Genomic DNA, 19,758 nt, shown 5'->3' with positions numbered 1-19,758 from the left:
AGCCTGGGCGAAGAGGGCCCCAGAGCACGTGGGGTACCCCAGGAAGTAGCGCCCCGCCCCCTCCATGAGGCCCCATGGAAGAGTGAGCTCAGCACACCGTCTTTGGGGGACCCCAGTCTTTCCTTCTTCGAACCACACTGAGGCTCCACACTAAGATTCTGCTCTGTTGCTCGCCCACTGGATGTCCTCGGGGAAGTGACTCAGCATCTCTGAGCCCACCAGGGTCCGTACGACCATGTGTGGATGGCACTGTCCGGGTGGGCCTTCTGGGCCTTTCGACAGCTTGTCACAGACTCTCAAAGCTGGCCACCACCCGGCTTCTTAAGAAAAGAGAAAACAAGGCCCAGAGATGGGCAGAGCTGGCCCAGAGGCACACAGCCCGTGCGGCAAGCCAGAGCCCAGGCCTGAAAGGCTGGAGGTGTGCAGTTTGTGTGCCACTGGAGGGCCAAGTGGATCTGTCTGGAAGGATGCAAGACGCTGTTCCCCGCGGCCAAAGGGACCTGAGCAGGCCCTAGCTGCATGGACAGCTCCCGCGGCCACTTGGGGCCTGTCTCCCCAGGATGGAAGCTACACGCTCAGGCCTGGCCTTCCCCACCTGGCCAAACCCAGTCCTGCCCGCAGCCTCATTCCTTGTCCCTCTCAGAGCACGTGAACTTCAGGTCCCTCAAAGCATCTGGCTCAGGAGGGAATGGGGTCCCCCTTGCCGCCCCCTACTTGCCCTGGGGTCCCCTCTCCATAGGCTGGTGCATCGTGGTGCCCAGCACCCAGCAGGCATCAAGACTGCAGAAGTAGATGGAAAGTTCTAAGTGTGCAGCTTTGTCATCTGCCCTGTCGGGGACATGGCCAAGACCACTGTGCGGGTGGCCTTGGGTAAGTCGCTCGCCTGCGGAGTCACAGAGCAGAAACACTGGGCTTGCCCGGAGCGAGCACAGGATGGCCACGTGCTGGTGACCTTGGGCCTGACACACTGCGTCCCTGTGGCATGAAAGCCAGAATACGTCTTCTTCATCCCAGGCTGGCGGACAGGGCCAGGAGGGGAGGGGCTCGCCAGCCTTGCAGCCACCTCCTGGGTGGTTCCCTGCTGGGCCAGCTCCAGGAGGCCGAGGAGGGGAGTGCTGGAGAAAGCCCCTTTCTGCCTGCCCCCCTCTGCACCCCCCAGCATGTGTGTAACGTGTGTGAGTTCACAAGAAAAATCAGCGTCTCTCACTGGTCTCCGTGCTCGTCACACACAGAGCAGGTCCCTTGAGGGGTGGATGGCGGGGAAGGGAGAGCCAGTGACCCTGCTACCTTCTCCCTCATGCCCTTCTGGATTGTTTTTTCACCAGAGAATACTGGCAGGACATGTGGGTGAGGAGGAGGCAAGGGAAAGGGGAGGGGACTTGGAACGAGAGACTTGGAACGAGAGGCCACCCAAATCTCCAAACCACCAATAAAGATAAAATGACGCTTGGGGTACCTGGGTGGCTCAGTTGGTTAAGTGGCCGACTCTTGGTTTCTGCTCAGGTCTTGATCTCAGGGTCACGAGTTCAAGCCTCACATTGGGCTCTACACTGGGTGTGGGGCCTCCCTAAAAAAAAAAAAGATGCTCAACTTTATGGGTCAATGGGAAATGTAAATTAAAACCACATTGAGGGGCACCTGGGTGGCTCAGTGGGTTAAAGCCTCTGCCTTCAGCTCAGGTCATAGTCTCAGGGTGCTGGGATCGAGCCCCGCATCGGGCTCTCTGCTCAGCGGGGAGCCTGTTTCTCCCTCTCTCTCTGCCTGCCTCTCCGCCTACTTGTGATCTCTGTCTGTCAAATAAATAAATAAACTCTTAAAAAAAATAAAATAAAACCACACTGAGATGCAGCCTCAACCCCACAGTGGGTGAGAGAAGGATTGGTGTCCCCAGTGTTGCTGGGGACAAGCAGCTGCTAGCAGCTTGCGGGGCTGGGATTTCCACAACCACCTTGGAACCTGTTCCCTAGGCCCTGAAAATATGACCTTGCCATTCCACTCCTAGGTATTTATCCAAGAAAAAGGAGTCTGTGTGTTCCCCAGAAGACATGAGCAGAAATGTTCGTGCATATTCATGTATAATATAGAGTCACATAATAAGTATTTATCAATGCCCCGAATGCACACAAGAACTAGGACAGACAAACGAGGTGTGGTGCCTCCATGCCCGGGAATAGACTACCGGTGGGCTCCAGACCGTCAGTCTCAAAAACACCGTGTCAAAAGGAAGAAGCCAGATGCAGAAGTAGATGCCACATGATTCAGTGTTCACAGAGTTTACAGACAGGGGTGGGAGGTGGTGCTGAAGTTAGGATGATCGCTGCCCTTTGGGAAGTGGTGACTGAAAAGGGCATGAGGGAGCCTCTGGGAGTTGAAAATGTCTCTTGGTCTGGGTGCTGGGTGTAAGTATTTGGTGGGGGGCAATTCACGCAGCTATGCACTAAGGATGTGTGCACTTTCCCAAGAGGGGAGCTAGTTTGGGAATGTGGCCCACCCCTGCCAGCCTCATTTCACACGCCAGACACGCCAGACACGCAGCTCCAAACTCCTGCCTGCCTCAGGGCCTTTGCATTTGCCCTTCTCCCTGTCTATAATGGACCCTGCTCCCCAGGCACACCCTATTTGCTTCTTTACTTCCTGCTTATACTTTTTTTTTTTTTGAGATTTTATTTATTTATTTGACAGAGAGAGAGATCACAAGTAGGCAGAGAGGCAGGCAGAGAGAGAGGGGGAAGCAGGATCCCCGCTGAGCAGAGAGCCTGAGGCAGGGCTTGATCCCAGGCCCCTGAGATCATAACCTGAGCCAAAGGCAGAGGTTTAACCCACTGAGCCACCCAGGTGCCCCTACATTCTGCTTATCCTTTAAGTCTCAGTGTAAATGTCACCTCTTCCAGGAAGTCCTCCCTGATCCCTGGCCAAGGGCAGGGCTCTTAGGCCTCCCACATTTCTTTGTCATGCTCGTCACAGCTGATAATTAATATAGGTTTGCTTTCTCCCTCCATGCTCCATAGGCAGGGAGCATATCTGTTTTGGTCACTGCAGGATCCCTAGCACGTTTTTATGGTTAGCGAAGTTTTCAGCTCCCATCTGTGGACAGACAGAAGGAAGGAAGGAAGGAAGGAAGGAAGGAAGGATGGATCGATCCAGTTCTCTACAGAAGGGACAGAGGCTGCAGGAAGGGATGTGTTGTCTCTTGAGGGTGTGAGCATCCTGTCCCAGGAGGGTGTGGTGTCCCAGGACTGCCAAAGCTGATGAGGAATAGGCCTAGGGAGGAGGGGGCTGGCCACCCGAGGGCTCACACCTTCCAGAGGATGTTGGCAGGAGGGCGGTAGAGGTGTCATAGGAAGTCTGGGCTGTAGCTGACTCACCCGGCCTCTGATAACACTCACAGATCAGACTCCAGCCTCATGCTCCAGAAGTCCTCCGGGGAAACAAGTGTCTGATATCCTGACTGTGCGCGGGGTTGCCCGGCAGGAGGGGCAACCCAAGCTGAGGGTCTGGCAAGGCTTTCCAGGGAGGGTTTTGTTTTTGTTTTTTTTTAGATTTTATTTATTTATTTGACACACAGAAAGAGAGATCACAAGTAGGCAGAGAGGCCGGCAGAGAGAGAGAAGCAGGCTCACCACTGAGCGGAGAGCCCGATGCGGGGCTCAATTCCAGGACCCTGAGATCATGACCTGAGCCGAAGGCAGGAGCTTAACCCACGGAGCCACCCAGGTGCCCCGGGGAGGGGTCTTTTGGACTGGGTTTTGAAGTTTGAATAGGAGACAAGTTAGGGAGGTCTTGATAGACGGGGAAGTTGGGAGAGCTGGAAACATCTGCTGTGCTGGGTGCTTTGGAAAGTGAGTCTGTAGAAACCTTAGCTGGGAGCCGATACCCCGTAGGGTTCAAGAAGGCCCCCAGCTGAGAAAGAGCCCAACTGAGTGAAGGGGGTTGGGGCAAGCATGGGTTGCCCAAGCGGCACTGCCTGCCTCTCTATGCCCTGTTCCTCCCAGGACACAGTTTGGGGGAAAGGAGGGCAGAGGGGGCTGTCAGTTCCTACCCCTTTGTGAGGAACGTACTGGGCCTTGAACTGGGGTTGGTTCCGTCGCACAGATGGGGAGACTGAGGTGGGCGTGGACAGAGCCTAGACTCACATGCCTGGGTTAAGCTTGGGTTCGGGAGCCCACAAGGGCTGGGCAATCTGCAGACGCAAGTTCACTGGGCCAGCCTCTAGGACCAAGCCCTGGGAACCAGAACCTGAACCAGGCCTTCCAAGGGACCGCTGTCAGGCCTCTGGGCTTCCTCCCCGTCTAGCTGGTCCCAGGTCCCTTCCTCAACTCATCAGGCTCAGTCTGGCCTAGAGGAGGACAGCCTGGGGCAGAACCACACAGCAAGAATGCAGCTCTGGGACTCAGAAGACACCCGTCTTCTCAGAGAACTAACCTAAACTCGGGAGCTGGGACTTGGTCCTGCAAGGGCGATGGGAGCTATAGAGGGTGTAGGAGCAAGAGAGGGGTAGGGCCAAGTGTGGTGCTTCAGCAGAAAGTTCCGCACCAAGAAAGGGCCCAGGAGGGCTCTGTCTCAAATTCCGTAGCCTCAGATTTCAGACTTCTCTCTGCGTCCAGCTGAGTAGATGTTGGGACTAGAAATATAAGGGTTCCAAGAACAATTATGATAATAGCAACGCCAATGATAACCTGTGGGTCTATTCGCTTTTTTTTTTAAAGATTTTATTTATTTATTTGACAGAGAGAGAGAGAGATCACAAGTAAGCAGAGAGGGGGGAAAGCAGGCTCCCCACGGAGCGGAGAACCCGACACAGGGCTTGATCCCAGGACCCTGGGATCATGACCTGAGCTGAAGGCAGAGGCTTTAACCCACTGAGCCACCCAGGTGCCCTAAACACCCAACTCTTGATCTCAGTTCATTCGGGTCTTTTTTTTTTTTTAATATTTTATTTATTTATTTGACAGAGATCACAAGTAGGCAGAGAGGCAGGCAGAGAGAGAGAGAGAGGAGGAAGCAGGCTCCCTGCTGAGCAGAGAGCCCGATGCGGGGCTCAATCCCAGGACCCTGGGATTATGACCTGAGCCAAAGGCAGAGGCTTTAACCCACTGAGCCACCCAGGCACCCAGTTCATTCCAGTCTTGAGGTCAAACCCCACACTGGGCTCCATGCCCAGAGATTATGTAAAAAAAAATTTAAGGGGTGCCTGGGCGGCTCAGTCAGGTTAAGCATCTGCCTTCTGCTCAGGTCATGGTGCCAGGGTCCAGGGATTGAGCCCCACGTCAGGCTCCCTGCTTGGTGAGGAGTCTGCCTCTCCTTCTCCGTTTGCCCCTCTTCCTGGTACTGCGCACGCACTCTCTCTCCCTCTCTCAAACAGATGACTAAAATCTTTAAAATAAAATATAGGGGCGCCTCGGTGGCTCAATGGGTTAAGCCTCTGCCTCCGGCTCAGGTCATGATGTTAGGGTCCTGGGATCAAGCCCTGCATCAGGATCTCTGCTCAGCAGGGAGCCTGCTTCCCGCCCCCCCTCTGCCTACTTGTGATCTCTGTCTGTCAAATAAATAAATAAAATCTTTTTTAAAAAATACAATACAATACAATTGACATCCTCTCAAAAAAAAATTTTTTTTAATAAAATAGGGGTGCAAATTTTATGCGGCTGCCAGAGGATGGACCCAGAGTGTGTGTTGAGCGGTTAGAACAGTGCCCCGTGGGGCCTGGCTGGCTGAGCCGGTAGAGAATGGGACTCTTGGGCGTTGTGAGTTCAAGCCCCACATTGGGTACAGAAATTGCATAAGTAACTTAAAAAAAAAAACACTTTAAAAGAAAAGTGCCCAATGGAGGTACTGGGCTGCAAAATGTTCATTCATGTCGCCAGGGAAGAACTGGGGACCAGTGGCTTCTTTATGGCACCTGCCCAAGGGGGTCTGCTTTGGGGAGGGAGCAGGGAGGAGAAGCGTGGCCATGGATCAGCTGACCAGTCGACTGAGCTTCCTGACCTTGCCTCTTGCCTACTCCCAGGGGCCGCCTGAGCAGAGGGCAGAGAGCAAAGGGCGAAGGCTGGAGCCTGGCCTCTCCCTGTCCTCCTGGGGCCACTTGTAGACATTATCTGGGCTTAATCATGACAGCCGCCTTTCCTTGAGGGTGTGCTGGGTGTGGTGCCAGCCTTCCAGCTCAGCGTCTCTGAGCAACCCCCTCACCTGCCCCCAGCATCACCTGCACTTAGGAAGGGCGGAGCCAGGAGTCACGGCCAGGTCTGGCACACTCTCCCCACCCAGAGGAGGGAGTGACCCTGCAGGTGCCTGAGCCTCGCAGGGGAGCTGGACCGGAGTCCCCGGAGTCCCCACCCTCTGCCGCCCTGCCATCTGACACTCAGCTCCATAGGCCTTGGCAACTCTCTTCGAGGCCTGGGAATTTCCGGGGGACTCAGGAGAATGACGATCTGGCCCAGGTCACTCATAGGGGCCCCTTTGGGTGCACCTGGGCCATCGTTCCCAGCGTCTGGGGTCCTATGGTGGGGGATTCACATGGTCCAGGGCTGAAAAGCAGAACCTTTGGAGTACGCTGGGCCCTGATGTCTCTGGGCCTCAGTGGTCTCATCCCTATTATGGAGCCCAGTGGCCTGAGACCAGAGCTCCAGGGCCCCAGGGGGAACTCCGGACCACCCAGATGGCTGAAATACCGAGGTCTCAGAATCCCACAGTGCATCTACGCCGTCCTGCCAAGTGGCCAGGGCTGGAGGACAGGACAGGTGAGGGTAAAAGAGGATATTCTCTGTCCAGAATCTGGGTCCAGACATCCGGCTGCAAGTCAGAGACCCAGACACTCCTGGGTCGGGCGGGGGGGAGGGGAGCGGGGGGGGGGGCGGGGGGCGGGGAGAGGGGAGAAGTGTCTAGGTCTGAGCAAATCAGAGGGTGAAGGGCCCATCTAGACACCCCAGGTAGGTAACTGCCTGGGTCCCCAACCATCCTTCCAGCCTGGGGCTGGCTTGGCCTGTGGGGGGGGGTCCCGTCGTCGCTGCCTCTACCCAGGGCTCGAGCGCTGAGGGGTGGGGTGGGGTACTATTATCAGGCGCTGCCAGGCCCGCGCGGCTCGGGCTCACGTGGCCGCGGCTGCGCGCCTCCCTCGTCCCCGGACCGAGTCTCGCGCGGACAGATAAGCCGGGCGCTCCCAGAGCGTGTCCAGCACGGGCCGGAGCTCCCCGCGGGCCCCCTCCCCGCCCTCCCCCATCCCAGGCCGGCCCGGCCCACTTGGCCCAACTTCCTCTCCATAAAAGGCGAGGTTTGGGAGCGCCCGGGGAGGGGGCGTTGGACTCACATGCCTGGCCACGGAGCTTGGCCTGGGCCGCCCCCCACGTCCTCCTGCACCCTGGGGCTGGGCTGCCTCCGAGGCGGGGGGGGGGGGGGGGGGGAGGGTGTGGGCTCACGGCGGGGGCGGGGTTTCCCCACATCCCCGCCTTGCACTTGCCCGGGAAGCCCCCAGACCACCATCCCGACCGCGCTCCCCTCCTCCCGACCCGCCTGAACGCCATGCACTTTGTCCCCACTTCGCGTTTGAACAACCTGAGGCCCACAGCCAAGCGGGTCCGAGGAGCGCGGGGTTGGGCATCTGGGGACATCAGGAACGACCATCGTGTCCGAGGGTCACACTGTTACTCAGCTCTGTGGAGATGCCTACGAGTCACACTTCGTGGGGGACGGTCTAGTGTATTTTAATACCTCTAGAGATTATACTCCCTCCCCGGCATCCTCGTCCCTTGGCTAGCGTGTGACCTTGGACGCCCGTTACTTTGGCGCCCAGCCTCAGTTTCCCTGTCCGTTAACCGGGGGAGAGGCTCTTCGTCTCCGGAGTTTGTGCAGTTGTAAAGCACAGCACCCAGCCGGCCCCGCGCGGGGTTAGAGCCGGAACCGTGAGGGGGGCGCAGCCGCGTCCCGCCCGCACCCCCCTCGCCCCTCCCTAGGGAGCCTGCAAGGGCTGCTGCATTGAGGCTCAGAGGCCGCGGATGCGGCGACAAACAGTGGGTGCTCAATAAATGCAGCGCCGCACCACCCCCCCCAGGGTGAATCATCCCGGTCCTGGCCCTGCGCCGGGGATCAGGGCCATCGGGTGCCATCGGGCTCCACCCCACCGCGCAATGTGACCTCGGCAGGGCTCCGCCCCTCTCCGGGCCTCAGTTTCCCGCCGCATAAGTTCAAGAGAGGCATGGGCCTGACCAGCTTGGGGGGTGGGGAGGGCGGGCGGCCCCCGCGGGGCTCCCCCCCGCCCCAGGCGCGGCCCACGGTCCCCGCCGGGCCCGGCCACGTCCGCTACCCACGAGGCCGCCATAAAAGGCAAGCGGCCGCAGGTCGCGCAGCCAAACTTAGTCATCCGGCCCGCGGGCCGCCGGGCTGCGCGCAGCAGCTTCCTCCCCGAACTTCCCGTTTTCCGAGGGGCCCGGGGAGGGGGCCGAGGTGCGGCTGGGCCTTTCGAAACGCCTGGGCTCCCAGTGACTGGGGGCTTGGCCAGGGGGCGTCCCCGGCGGGCGCGTTCATGCCGGAGCTGCGAGTCCGCGCGGCGCCTCCAGGAGACGCCTGCCAGGGAGGCCCAGGCCACTGCCCGGGGAAATCTCAGCCGGCGGCCAGAAGCCATCTGTGCAATGTGAGAGCGTCGGGCCGAAACCACCCTGACAGCGTCCCTGGAGCAGGGCTCGGTCGGGGGTATGGGACAGCATGCAGCGCAAAGTAAGGAAGCGCTCGCTGGTGCTGCGTGGGCCGGCGGGGAGCGCATGAACCCCAGGGGCACCCTTCTTGCTGTCTGCTTTGCGCTACAGTTAGAGCCAAAGCTAACTCGTGGTGAGGGCGGTCAGGACGGTGGCTGTCCAGAGTGGGGGGCAGGTCCTGCTTGGCTTGGAGACAGAGGCAGGAGCCTTCCCAGAATGGATGCCCCCCCCCCCATCTAGGGTGGTGGCCCTAGGGCTGCACAGTCAAGGTTGATGACCTCGACTATGGGGAAATTATACCCCAATACAGACTGTAAAAAAAAAAAAAGGAATGCACACACAGGACACTCCCATGGGTTGTTTAGGGCTGTCTACAAAGGTACACAGGTCATAGGGACATGGGAGGGAGTCACTGTTACAGCTTCGGTGTGGAGGTGGGAGGGGACGCAGGAGACCCATGGAAGGGGACATGCCCACTGATTCTGGTTTTCTCTATTCCTTTCAGAAAACAAAGCTGAAGGAGATACGGTAAGATGATGACTAGGTCTGGGAATACGTTACCTTCCTCTCTGTCCTTTTCTACGTATTTGAAATATTGCACACTTTTCACAATGAAAGCTGGGGGCGGGGGAGCACAATGGCTGGGAATTCGACTCGGTGGTCAACTTCTTCGACCCTCCGTTTCTTCTTCTGTACAATGGGGCCATTAGTAATCCCTTTGGGGAAGGTTTATAGAGAATTATATGCAGTGATGTATGCCAAGTGCTGAGTATGAGCCCTAGGTATGCCGTAGGTGCTCGACAAGGCAGTCTGTATGGGGCTCCCCTTTTCCTGAGCCGCCCCTGGGAGAAGGGAGGACTTGCTAGGGTGGGGGACCAGGATGGGAGGGTCTTCAGCCCACAGCTCCATTAGGCCAATGGCCTAGCATGGCCTGGCTGGGAAGGCTTGTGTTTCTGACAAATGGGGCCAGCCAACCCCATGCCTTGCCTGTCCCGTCCTGTCCTGACTGTCCTGTCCCCGGGGCCAGGGTCACTCTGGGTGAGGCTCAGGGCCAGAGTCCCAGCAGGACACAGGCCGGCAGGTCACCTGGCCTCAAGATTCCAGGTAGCTGGATCCTCAGGAATTCTCTGTGGGTGGCGAGGACACACAGGTATGGGGGGTGTCAGCCGGCTGGTCAGCCCTGTTGGGGACACAGAGTCCAGAGAGCCCCGGAGGGCTGTGGGCAACCCAGGGCAGCAGGAAGGAAGGGAGGAGGGTGCAGGGAGGAAGGGAGGAGGGGTTAAGAAAGGACATCCAGGAAAGGAGAGGAAAGAGAAAAGAGAAAGCAAAAGGGCGGTAGCCTGCTTTTCCTCCCACTGTTTTTGAACTCCCATATGTGGGCACTGCATCTGGGCTCTCTGGTGAAAGCCTCCCATGATCCTCCTGGGGGTTGGAGACCCCCCAAAGGCAGCAAGGTTACATGACTAGGCCAAGGTGACCTGGCTGAGAGGGGCAGGGTCTGGGGGGAGTGTGAGCAAGAGACATTGAGATTGTGTGGCCAGGGGGCAACAGAGCCCAGGGTAGGGGCTGTGAAGCAGCTCCAGTGAGGGGGAGCCCTTGAGAATGAGAAGGAGGGGTGGGGGGCTGACAGGCCTCCGGGCAGGGCTGAGGCAGGGCTGAGGCAGGGCTGGGGCAGGACTGGGGCAGGACTGGCTGGAAGACATGCCTCTTGGGTGCCCTCTAGCGGGAACATTCTCCCTGGCTAGGCAGCTCTGTGTGTCCGCATTCCAAGCGTTAGGGAGTGACTGGATTCTCCCCGTCGGACCCAGCCCACAATAGGTACCCTTCATAACACCTCATTTTCAACCCTCCCTCACCTCCTCAGGCTCTGCCTCACCCCAGGCCTTGCTGCACACGAGGAGGCCGTGGGAAAGCATCAAGCAGGAGGAGCGCCCTTCGCCGCCCCAGGACCCAGCCATCACCCACCCACCAAGAGGGCTTGTTTCCCAGGGTGCAGTTTCCCAGCGACCCTACTGGAGGAGACATTTCTCTCCTTTTTATTTTTATTTTTATTTTTTTAAAAGATTTTATTTATTTATTTGACAGACAGAGATCACAAGTAGGCAGAGAGGCAGGCAGAGAGAGAGGAAGGGAAGCAGGCTACCCACTGAGCAGAGAGCCCGATGCGGGGCTTGATCCCAGTACCCTGGGATCATGACCCGAGCTGAAGGCAGAGGCTTTAACCCACTGAGCCACCCAGGCGCCCCCTCTCCTCCTTTTTAGATGAGAAATCTGAGGTCTAGAGGGTACACAGGCACCCCTTCCCTGATGCACACAGTGGCACTGGGGGGCTGGGCACCCTGAGTCTGCACTCTGACTGAATGCACCTGACCCTGAGTGTCTGGGCGTGACAGCCTCTGGGGCTGGCTGAGGAATCGAACCTCCCCTGCTGAAGACCCCGTAACACCCTCATCTGAAGGGACCCTCTTGCAGAGGCCAACAATTTGCCACGTCTATAGACTGAAGTTTCAACCAACCCATCCGTGGCCTACATTCAGTGAGGCAGACAGGCCAGAATTTTCACAGGGTAAGTGGGAGGAAGAGGCCAATGGAAGTGACTCATCATGGTAACCTGTACACCTTTGAGAAACATATTGGTGGGGCAGCAGCCTCATCCCTGTGCTGCTGCCTTCTGTGGCCGGGTGGCAAGGGTGGTTATTCTACTGGGATGGACTCCTGATATCAGGGGGCTGGTGGAACCCTGAATGGTAGAGGCTGAGCGGAGACTTTTTTTTTTAATATTTTATTTATTCATTTGATAGAAAGAGAGATGGCAAGTAAGCAGAGCAGCAGGCAGAGAGAGAAGGGGGGAAGCAGGCTCCCTGCTAAGCAGAGTCAGAGGCAGGGCTCAATCCCAGGACCCCAAGATCATGACCCGAGCCGAAGGCAGAGGCTTAACCCACTGAGCCACCCAGGTGCCCCTGCAGGAGTTTTTGATAGAGGCTAATCATGGGGCTCCTAGGATTGAAGCAGCTGATTTCTACTATAGTGTTGCTCGAAAAATATAATGGGAAAACACGAGGTCTTGTGCACAGAAACCTGACCAGAGCCCGCACAGTCTAGTTTCTAGGCTTGAGATATGTTATTTAATGCATGAAGAAAGAAATGCATATATTGGTTACCAGGCCACACATTTGTACTTTCAACTTGCTGACAGCTGTGGTCACAAAATCCCCTTTGTAATTCTATGTATTTTATTTTACAGATTTAAAAGCATCGTTCCTGGGGCACCTGGCGGGGGTGGGGGAGCACAGTTGGTTAAGCATCTGACTTTTGGTTTTGGCTCAGGTCGCTTAGATCCAGCCGGGGGTAGAGTCGGGCTCCGCGCTCAGCGGGGAATCTGCTTGAGACTCTCTCTCCCTCTGCCCCTCCCACTTGTGCTCTCACTCTCTCTAAAATAAATAAATAACTTTAAAAAAAAAAGGGCGCATCATTCTGACCAAGTGTCCATGATGAATGGATAAACAACAGGTACATACAATGAGATATAATTCTACTTTTAAATTTTTTTAAGATTTTATTTATTTATTTGACAGAGAGAGATCACAAGTAGGCAGAGAGGCAGGCAGAGAGAGAGAGGGGGAAGCAGACTCCCCACTGAGCAGAGAGCCCCATGCAGGACTCGATCCCAGGACCCTGGGATCACGACCTGAGCTGAAGGCAGAAGCTTTAACCCACTGAGCCACCCAGGCGCCCCATAATTCTACTTTTAAAGGGAAGGGGATTCTGACCCATGTTAGGACATGGATGAACCTTGAGGACATAATGCTGAGTGAATAAGCCGGCCGCGAAAGGACCCATGCCGTATGATCGCGCAGGTAAAGTCAAACTGGGAAACAGAAAGTGTAAGGGTGATTACCGGGGGGTTTAGAGGAAAGGAAAGTTTAAAGGGTAGAGAGTTTCAGATTTGCAGAGAAGGTTCTGGAGTGCTGTTTCACAACGGAGTGAATATTTCTGACTAAACTCCACAGTTAAAATTGTTTAAGATGGGAAATGTTATGTTATGCTATTTTGCCACAGTTTCTAAAAGGCGGGATGCAATAAAAACAACTTAAAGCCTTCAACGTTTTTTAAAAAGCATGATTCTGACAAGGGTCCCTATGTTGTTACCCTCAAATGCTAAAGACCACCGCAAGGTCCCCGGCACCCAAAAGGTTAAGAGTCCCGGCGTCTCCTATTGGCCGAACCTAGCAGGAATTCCGGGGGCGACCAGGGATTCTGGGAACCGTAGTTCGCAGGCCCCAGCCGGAGCCTCGCGGTGCTGGGTGGGTTTGGGGCCGGGAGACAATGGCTGCAAGACCGGCATCCGGTCTGGCGGGGAATTCTCAGGATGCAAGCTCAGCGCGCCTGTGCCTACGCTGCGCACGGGCAGCCTCACACACAGTTGCACGGTCGTGCACACCTGTCCCCTTGCACCATGCAGCACGTGGCGCTCCCCATTAGCAGTCTGCATCTTTTTCCAATCTAACTGCTCATCCAAGGATCTGCGGGTCAGGATGGCAACTGCCCTCTTGCTCTCCTCTGACACATCCCCGCTGGAGCAAAGACTTTGGCAGTGGCCGTGGGAAGGATGTGCAGGCTACAGGTGCCCGGGGAGGAGCGTGCCAGTCAGAGGGCCCAAGCTTGTGCAAAGGCCCTGAGGCAGGAGCCTGCGTGGCCACCAGGGTGGGTGGGGGAGAACCGCAAGGGACGAGGTAGGGTCGGCCTCGTTGGCCACAATGAGGCCTTTAGAAAAGACACGGGCCGGGTCTTCAGGTGAGCGCTGGAGCGCTGCCTATAGGGAATCGAATGACACTTACTTTTCCCTCTGGGTCTGCCGCGGAAGCCTCGGAAGTGACTCAGCAGAATTCCCGGGAGCTGGGGGCGGGTGTGAGGGATGCTCCAAAGGGGCTGGGGAGGGGCGTTGCCCGCGCGGAGGCCCCACCCCCAAGCCCTGGCGGCTCACGAAGCACACCCGCCCACTGGCTTCAGGCTACCTAAGGCCCCATCCCCAGGCGGGATTGGTGGTGGGATGTAGCCTGAGGATTTAGAGAAGGAGGAGGGAGCACCCTCCTGGCACCTCCATCCCTGAGCCTGGGCTTGGCTGTCGGTGGGGCCGACTGAAAGGAACTGGCGTGGGTGGGGGCTGGCTGTTGGTAGTTCCAGGACCCAGGCCTTTGGAAAGGAGCTGGGTGGACAGAGTGGACAGAGTTGGCCCGGTCTGAACTCCCTGCTGACTCAGTCGGGTCAAGCTCTCTTGGGAACTAACTCCCTTCCTCTAAATAAAGCGAATCGTTCAATAAACAGGCCTGCAAGGATAATCATACATTTCCTGGTGGTACATTGGGCATATGTGTGTGTGTGTGTGTGTGTGTGCACGCGCAACGCCCCCATACACACCCAGGCTAGAACAGGTTTGAGTGTACCAGGGCAGCGGAACCAATATGCTAAGAACCGAGCCTCAGTTTTCCAATGAATAAAATGGGTATAAGGACCCCAAGAATGAGCCTTGCTGGAGTTAGCGGCAAGCGGCGCGCTGCCCATCTAATTCCCCTAATTCACGGCAAGACCACCCTCAGGCTCTCGCTAGCAACCAGGAGCAGGTGGGCTGAGAATGCGAATTAATAACTGTCTGCAGGCCCCAACTCCAACATGCCTCCTTAGAGAAGCTGTCCACGACTACCAAGACAAAAGATACAGTCTGCTTCCTCCTAGGCGCGAGAGAGGGGAACCCCACCCAAGACTCCGCAGCCCTCAGGGACCCTGCGCGGTCTCTACCTCCGGATGGGGCTGCGGAGCTCCTGACGGCCGCCAGGTGGCGCGAGAGACGCGCCTGCTTCGCCAAGCTGGGCGGGGCTGGGCCGGTCCTGGAGTAGGGGCTCCTCCGGAAGTCTTTGCCTCAAACCTATTTAGAAGCCCTTTGTACAAAAGAGAAAAAAAATGCGTTCAAATATGAGTCAATATAAGTTTAATAACCGCCGGTCATTATATATTTCTGTGATCAAATTACAACTGAACTAGCCTTCTCCGTCCTAGCCTGAGGCCTAGGGACCCCAGCATCCTTCTGAGTTGGGGGTCTAGAGCAGGGGCCTGCAAACCATGTCCTGGCTGGGTTAGAGGAGAGAGAACTGGGTGGGGTGCTTCTCAGGGCAGGGAGGGTTAAGCCAGGCTTTAAAAGTGGGTAGAATTTGGAGGGGAGGAGGGAGGGGATTCTAAAAGCTGGGGAGTTGAGCACCTGGGTGGCTCAGTGGGTTAAAGCCTCTGCCTTCTGCTCAGGTCATGCTCCCAGGACCTTGGGATTGAGCCCCGCATCGGGCTCTCTGCTCAGCAGGGAGCCTGCTTCCTCCTCTCTCTCTGCCTGCCTCTCTGCCTACTTGTGATCTCCGTCTGTCAAATAAATGAATAAAATCTTTAAAAGCTGGGAAGTAAAAGAGGTCCCAGCAAGTGGAGTGGGTCACTCAGGTGGGTAAGAGGGTGGCATCTGGCAAGTGTGTGGGGCTGTGATGCCCTGGCCTTGCCCAGCTTGGGAGTGGCCACACTTTGTCCCAGAGTGGTTTCAGGGACACTGACAAATATGGAGGCCACCATGGGCTGTGCTGGGCCCTGGGTATACAATGGGCCTGCCTGTTTTCTCCCAACATAACACCATCCATAGCTCCCCAGGGCTCCTGAGAAGAAACTGGGGGCCTCAGCCTGAACCTGCCAGCTAATGGCAGCTCCAAGTCGCATGGGTCAGAATGGACTGGACTGTGACTGACCTGGGAGCGTGGCAGGTCGGGGCAGGGGTACGGTGAATATTCAGGGAGACCCAGGTCTTGACCCCCTTCCAGCCAGGACCTGATGCAGGTCGGGGGAGGAAGGGCCCTGGGCTGGGAGATAGGTGTCAAAGTATCATTTCAAAAGAGCTAAAGTCGGGATATATGGCTCGTTCAGTCAGTAGAGCGTGGGACTCTTGATCTTGGGGTCGGGAGTTTGAATCCCATGTCGGTGGTGGAGATTATATTAAAAATTTAAAAAAAAAAATTGTCAGGGAACCTGGATGGCTCAATTGGCTGAGAGTCTGCCTTCGGCTCAGGTCATGATCCCTGGGTCCTGGGATGGAGTTCACATCAGGCTCTTTGCTCAGCAGGGAGCCTGCTTCTCTCTCTGCCTCTGCCTGCTTGTGTTCTCCCCCCTCTCTCTGACAAATAGATAAATAAAATCTTTTTAAGAAAAAAATTTTTTTTAAAAGCTGGGATGAAAAAAAAATGCTGGGATGAAGGGTGCCTGGATGGGTCAGTGGGTTAAGCATCTGCCTTCGGCTCAGGTCATGATCTCAGGGCCCTGGGATCGAGCCCCGCATCTCCCTCTCCTTGCTTCTCCCTCTCCCTCTGCCCCTCCCCCCTTGCCCTCAAATGAATAAAAAAAATATTTATTTAAAAAATACTGGGATAAGATTCCTAATTCAATACAAAACAAAACCTGACTAATGTCGTTTGGGGCAATCAAGAGTAACCTTTGAAAGACGAATAGCATATAATTTCACTGACATGTGGAATTTAGAAAACACACACAGGAACAAACGAGAAAACAAGTAGACTCTGAAATACAGAGAACGAACTGGTGATTACCAGAGGGGAGGTGGGGGGGGGTGGGGAGCGGATGAAATAGGCGAAGGGGATTAAGAGATACAAACTTAGAGTCATAAAATAAGTACCTCCCAGAGATGAAAAGTACAGCATAGGAGGAGCCCCTGGGTGGCTCAGTCCGTTAAGCATCTGCCTTCAGCTCAGGTCGTGTCCTGGGATCGAGCCCCGTTCTGGGATCCCTGCTCAGCTGACAGTCTGCTTCTCCCTCTCGCTCTCCCCCGGCTTGTACTTTCTCTCTCAAATAAATAAAATCTTTTTTTTTTTTAAGATTTTATTTCTTTATTTGACAGACAGAGATCACAATTAGGCAGAGAGGCAGGCAGAGAAAGGAAGGGAAGCAGGCTCCCCGCTGAGCAGAGAGCCCGATGCGGGGCTCGATCCCAGGACCCTGAGATCACGACCAGAGCCGAAGGCAGAGGCTTTAACCCCTTGAGCCACCCAGGCGCCCCTCAAATAAATAAGATCTTAAAAATAACAACAACAAAACAACAACAACCACCACCACCCAGCAACTTTTGGTGCTATCTTTTCTATCAGACACAAATCCACAGGTTAACCTATAACTGAGCCCTTAAAAGAAAGCAACGACCAAGGCAAACAGAAGTTTCCCAGAGGGGCGCCTGAGTGGCTCAGTCGTTGGGCTTTTGCCTTTGGCTCAGGTCACGATCCTGGGGTCCTGGGATCAAGCTCCGCGTCTTGGCTAGAGGCCTGCTTCTCCCTCCCTCTCCCACCCCTCTGCTTGTGTTCCCTCTCTCGCTGTGTCTCTCTCTGTCAAATAAATAAAATCTTAAAAAAAGAAGAAGAAGAAGAAGTTTCCTAGAGAGTTAAATCCCCTGTAGATGCACTTGTTATACAAGGCAGTCCTGCTCTGGGCCCTATTTCTAGGTTTTGGATGACTTTTCCTGACACAGGAGACGTGGATGCTTGGCCGTGACCCATGGCAGAGGCGGGAATTCTTCTGATCCTTTCTGGCCTCAGCCTCCTTAGCCGAGGGGCTCAGACCACATCTTCTGGCTCCTCTGACAGTCTCCACCTTCCAAGACCAATATTACCTCCAAGATGGGCCCAAGATCCCCACTTCATTTCATCTCTACCCCTCTCAAGGCATCTATGTTTTCAGTTGGCCAAAGGGCAAGGTGCGGGGGATGACTGTGGCTGCCTCTGCCTCTTGTTCTGCAGAGGACCCCAGATTTGAGAATTTGGGAATCCTCTTTGCCCTTGATTCCACTGAATGCCATTCAATTCAAATGGTCTGAGCCAGTGGGGGGAGACCTGATATGCTCCTGGTGCTCAGGAGCTGGGAAACAAGGTCTGGTCTCTTAAGATAATGGGAGAGTCAGGCGCCTGGGTGGCTTAGTTGGTTGAGAGTCTCTGCCTTCTGCTTGGGTCCTCTGATCCCAGGGTTTTGGGATGGAGTCCTGCATCGGGCTCCCTGCTGAGCAAGGAGATTGCTTCTCCCCGCTGCTTTAAAAAAAAAAAATTGGGGGGCGCCTGGGTGGCTCAGTGGGTTAAGCCGCTGCCTTCGGCTCAGGTCATGATCTCAGGGTCCTGGGATCGAGTCCCGCATCGGGCTCTCTGCTCAGCAGGGAGCCTGCTTCCTTCTCACTCACTCTCTCTGCCTGCCTCTCTACCTACTTGTGATCTCTCTCTGTCAAATAAATAAATAAAATCTTTAAAAAAAATTTTTTTTTTTAAGATTTTATTTATTTTATTTGACAGAGAGAGAGAGATCACAAGCAGGCAGAGAGGCAGGCAGAGAGAGTGAGAGAGGGAAGCAGGCTCCCTGCCGAGCAGAGAGCCCGATGTGGGACTCGATCCCAGGACCCTGAGATCATGACCTGAGCCGAAGGCAGCGGCTTAAACTACTGAGCCACCCAGGCGCCCCATAAAAAAAAAAATTTTTTTTAAGATGGAAACATTTTATTTTATTTATTTTTTTAAGATTTTATTTTTTTATTTGACAGACAGAGATTACAAGGAGGCAGAGAGGCAGGCGGAGAGAGGGAGAGGAAGAAGCAGGCTCCCCGCTGAGCAGAGAGCCTGAGGTGGAGCTCGATCCCAGGACCCTGGGATCATGACCTGAGCCAAAGGCAGAGGCTTAACCCACTGAGCCACCCAGGCGCCCCTCCCTGCTGCTTCTGCCACACTCTCCCCTGTGACCACCTGCCCCCCTCTCTCTCCGTCAAATAAATAAAATCTTTTTTTTTTTTTTAAGATAATGGGAGAGTCTGAGACTTTGTGGATTCAGCAGGAAATTGTTTGGCAGTTGACTGGTAATGTCTGCCATGAGCGCAAAAGTGAAAATAGGTCATAAATTCTGTATTTACCCACCCATCTTCCCAGGATTGATGTGAGGATGCAATCAACATTGTCAATGAATAACTTCACGTTGCAAGAAATGGACACCACCCCTGAATCTTGCCTAAAACAATGAATTTTGGCTTCTGTAACTGTCTAGGGATAATGAGACTTCAGGTACAGTATGATCAGGGTTCTGGCTCAATTTCTCTGAGACTCTCTTAGCATTGTCTTTTCCACAGGCCAGCTCTGTCTACAAGGTGACCAAACGCCTGCTACAAGTCCAGGTGGCACACCACAGAATACACTGACCTGGGGTAGACAGCAAGGCTCTGAGCCAGCAGGTTAAGCAACAGCCCTGAGTTTGCTCCTCATTGGACAATTTCAGTCACGTGCCCATCCCTGGAGCACAGATCGTTGTCTGGGTGGAGGGGTGGGATGGGGAGGAGTGGGGTGTGGAGGGGAGCAGGGAGGAGGAACAGGGTTGTACCCCAGGCTCACAGTTGAGGGGAAGAGTGAACCGTGGAAGAAAATCAGTCCAAAGGAGGGACGGGATGGATGCTGGGCAGGAGCGGCCGGAGAGCCCGGTGGTTGGGAAGAGGACTGCCTGTTAAGAAATCCCTCCAGGCCGTCTGAGGACTGCAATAGGGCCGGCCGGCCGGGGAGGCGGGAAGGAACGCGGCAGCCGAGGGATGCAGGGTGGTAAAGGGGCGACTTTGGGGAAGGTGCCTCGGGTTGGAGATCTCAGAAACCACGCCCTGCAGGAAGCGAGTCCGGCCTCCCGCCGGGAGCCTCCACGTCCCCCTAGCCTCCTGGGGCGCTCTCGGCGGTCTCAGCCGGCAGGAAGGGGGGTTGAGGGGTCGGGGAGCCCGCCCGGCCCGGGACGCGGTGGGGGACTGAGGGAAGCACCGCGGAGCAGGGGTCGCCCCCTTCCCAGCCGAGCCTACAGTTGGGAGTAGTTGGGAACCCTGCTCACTCGGATCCCATCCCATCCCCCGCTCCTTGATTCCAGGCTCCCAGGCCCCCAGTCCCCGCTCCGCGCGGCGCCCACACCCTCTCCCCGCCTACAAGCGCGCCATTGGCTTTCCGGAGCTGTGCTCTCCCCGGATTGGTCCATCTCCTGGAGGCCA

At 55.8% G+C, this 19,758-nt stretch overlaps 1 long non-coding RNA gene across 1 annotated transcript; it reads left to right on the top strand.

Moving 5' to 3' along the window:
- The first annotated feature begins 8,337 nt into the window (after positions 1-8,337).
- On the top strand, positions 8,338-12,784 carry LOC308359779. Its single transcript, XR_013968452.1, has 3 exons — positions 8,338-8,706; positions 9,190-9,212; positions 10,549-12,784. It is a non-coding gene; the product is annotated as an uncharacterized lncRNA (long non-coding RNA).
- Positions 12,785-19,758: the final 6,974 nt, after the last annotated feature.

Source organism: Martes martes, assembly GCF_963455335.1.
Source record: "Martes martes genome assembly, chromosome: 18".
Lineage (NCBI taxonomy): Eukaryota > Metazoa > Chordata > Mammalia > Carnivora > Mustelidae > Martes > Martes martes.
Note: the sequence above shows the minus strand (reverse complement) of the source record. Positions and strands in the feature narration are given on the sequence as shown.